Below are 3,702 nucleotides of genomic sequence, written 5' to 3'. Positions count from 1 at the left end.
AATGGGCTTCTGGGCCTGGCGTTACTCCTTTAAAGGTAGTATTGCTATGGCTAAGTTTTGTTGGGTCTATCCCCATTTTGCGGACTGTGTCCTGATATATCAGGTTTAAACTACTGCTGTCGTCCATTAGGACTCATGTGAAGTGGTATCCGTCAATTATCGGGTCTAACACCAAGGCAGCCCATCCTGCATGCTGGATAATTGCCGAGTAATCCCGATGGCCAAAGGTGATCGGTTGGGACGACCAGTGGCAGAACTCCATGGTGATAGGCCCTGGGGCATGTGTCTCTAGGAGTGCTGCTTTGTTTCTCCCCTTCATCACGTGTAATACGTTTACTGTTTTGATTTCTGGTGGAATTTCTTCTGTTCCCCAGTGCTTTGCTTGCGAGGCTCATCCTTGTCTTCGCTTGGTGTATCCTGCCCCTTGTGTTCGGCATTGAGCTTGCCGGACTGCTTGAAGACCCAACATTCTCTATGGGTATGATTTGCAGGTTTATCGGGGGTGCTGTGGATCTGGCATATTTTGTCCAGAATCTTGTTTAGGCTGGACAGTTCATCTCTGTTGCCTTTGGAGGGCAGCTTTTGCTGACCTGGCCGAGAGCTTCCGAATCCGGCGTTTACCACCGTGCTCTTCGGGCTGCCTTCTTTATTCCGGCTCTTGTTTTTGCTGCGTCGTGGTTTCCCGTTTCCGTCCCTGACTTCGGATGTACTTGGGTCGCTGGTGCTGCATTGGGCTAACCAGCTGTCCTCGCCGATGCAAAAGCGAGTCACGAGGCTTGTTAATGCTGCCATTGTTCTCGGCTTTTCTTGGCCGAGGTGTCTGGCAAGCCATTCGTCTCGAACACTATGCTTGAAAGCTGCTAAGGCTTCGGCGTCCGGACAGTCGACTATTTGGTTCTTTTTAGTGAGAAACCTGTTCCAAAGCTTTTGGGCTGACTCTCCAGGCTGTTGAGTTATATGACTTAAATCGTCTGCATCTGGTGGTCGGACATAGGTCCCTTGAAAATTTGCCCGAAAAGCGTCTTCAAGCTCTTCCCAGCTTCCAATGGAGTTTTCGAGGAGGCTTTTAAGCCAGTGCCGAGATGGCGTGGAGATCATCTCCTCGAGCCATGTGGATATGGAGGATGTAGTCCTCAATCCAGACCGCAGGGTCTGTCGTTCCGTCGTATGCCTCTATGTTTATGGGTTTGAATCCCTCTGGAAATTCATGGTCCAGCACCTCATCGGTGAAACATAGGGGGTGTGCGGCACCCCTGTATTTGGGTGTACCGTGGTGTTCGGATTTTTGTTGTGTTGCATTGCGTGCTAGAGCGTGCTTGCTTGGCCCGTAGATGGATCTGGTTGCGCCATCCTTTTGATGCGAGCCCTCACGTGGATCGCATACTGGTTTGTGTGCGGTGTCGTTTGCCGCTCTAAGTTGGCCACGAGGTCATCTAAGGCCTCCTCATCGAATTCAGGTAGCAGCTTTCGCTTCGGGTAGCTCTTTGTGTGGCGACTACCGCCGTATTTTGCTGCAGTGTTGAGTACTTTACTCCATCTAATTCTGAGTGTGTCTTGTGCATCCCTAAGCCTTTGCTTATGCCTTTTTAGACTCCTCATAGTGGCAACAAGCCTTTGTGGGTATTCTGTTGCTCCGGGTGCCTGTCCGGTGTGATGTCATCCGTACTGTTATCTTCGCCGGAGTCGGGTTGTTCGGTTTGATTCTCCGTGTTGCCGTGGTCGGACGGTGGTTCAGTGCCATGTTTGTCGTCCGCTGGCTCACCCTGCTCTATCCTTGGGTCTATATGATCACTGTTTCTGCTGAGGCGGGATTTGGAGCAGCGCTTATGCCGCCGCTTTGACTGCTTCTCGGGGGAACGATCCTCCGCTGCGTCCTTCCATTCCTCGTCGTCGTTTTCTTTCAGTGTGTCCACCATGTATACATCATATGATGAAGTGAGCGTCCAGTGCCCTATGGGCAGTGGCTCCTGTTCGTCTCCTACATCGTCATCCATACCACCGATGTCTTCGGAGTCGAAGTCGAGCATGTCGGTCAAATCGTCGACAGTGGCTACTAAGTGGGTGGTGGGTGGGCGGCGAACTTCTTCGCCATCCGCATCCCAATCCTGCCGGACATAGTTCGGCCAGGACTCTCCTGACTAGGAGAGAGACTTTAATGAATTCAGTATGTCACCGAATGGCGAGTGCTGAATGATATCCGTGGACGTAAACTCCATAATCGGCGCCCAGTCGGATTCGATAGGCACGGGCGCAGGCGGTTCGGAGTCCGTGACCGGGGAAGAGTCCGGCAGTTTGGCGTCACGGCTCCCGTGAAGGGTAAGGTTGATACTCGGCTCGATCGTCGCTGAGAATGCGGCCTCCAGGGCGGGGTCTATCCACCCATCCATTGATGGCGCAATTGGCTCCGAATTGAGGGTCGGAGCGGTTGCCGGTGCGGTCTCCTGAACACTGTCCGATGGTAGAGCTAAATCATGCTCATCTTGATCGTGCGGTGCACTCGGCAGGGGCTCGAATCCGTAGAAGATCAAGTCTCCGCGGATGTCGGCCATGTAGTTTAAGCTTCCAAACCTGACCTGGTGGCTAGGGGCGTAACTCTCGATCTGCTCCAAATGGCCAAACGAGTTGGCCCGCAGTGCGGAGCCACCGGATACAAAGATCTGTCCGAGGAGAAAAGTCTCACCCCGGACTGCATCGCTATCGATGATTGAAGGAGCCACCCAGCCTAACACTGACGACACAGAGGACCTCTCAATGAAAGCACCAATGTCGGTGTCAAAATCGGCGGATCTCGGGTAGGGGGTCCCGAACTGTGCGTCTAAGGCGTATGGTAACAGGAGGCAGGGGATACGATGTTTACCCAGGTTCGGACCCTCTTGATGGAGGTAATACCCTACGTCCTGCTTGATTCTTCTTGATAATATGAGTAGTACAAGAGTTGATCTACCACGAGATCGAAGAGGCTAAACCCTAGAAGCTAGCCTATGGTATGATTGTTGTCGTTGGTCCTACGGACTAAACCCTCCGGTTTATATAGACACCGGAGGGGGCTAGGGTTACACAGAGTCGGTTACAAGGAAGGAGATCTACATATCCGTATTGCCAAGCTTGCCTTCCACGCCAAGGAGAGTCCCATCCAGACACGGGACGAAGTCTTCAATCTTGTATCCTCATAGTCCAACAGTCCGGCCAAAGGATATAATCCGGCCATCCAGATACCCCCTAATCCAGGACTCCCTCACTCCCTCTGTTCCTAAATATTTGTCTTTTTAGAGATTTCAAATGGACTACTACATACAGACGTATATAGACATATTTTAGAGTGTAGATTCACCCATTGGCTCCGTATGTAGTCACTTGTTGAAATCTCTAAAAAGATAAATATTTAGGAACGGTGGAAGTATGATATAGAAACCAAACAGGTGGCATTCACACAAAGCAAATCTAAACTAGGCTGATGACATATAAGATGAATAACGTAAGCAATGCGAGACGCCATATGCATGATATGACCAACATCAGCATGCCAGGTTAGAGCAAACACCTCAGGTGGTAAATAGGAGTGGTCGGTTCCCTCTGAATCCCCATCTGAACAGTTATCTTCCTCTGGAATACAATCTGGAATGGCGGGAGGGGGGCACTTCGCCCACCATAGAGCAGCGTCTGCATGACATTGTATTCCCACGCAACGGTCTTCTATTTCTC

The sequence above is a fragment of the Triticum dicoccoides genome, chromosome 1A (assembly GCF_002162155.2).
Source record: "Triticum dicoccoides isolate Atlit2015 ecotype Zavitan chromosome 1A, WEW_v2.0, whole genome shotgun sequence".
Classification (NCBI taxonomy): domain Eukaryota; kingdom Viridiplantae; phylum Streptophyta; class Magnoliopsida; order Poales; family Poaceae; genus Triticum; species Triticum dicoccoides.
This window is presented reverse-complemented; position numbering follows the sequence as displayed.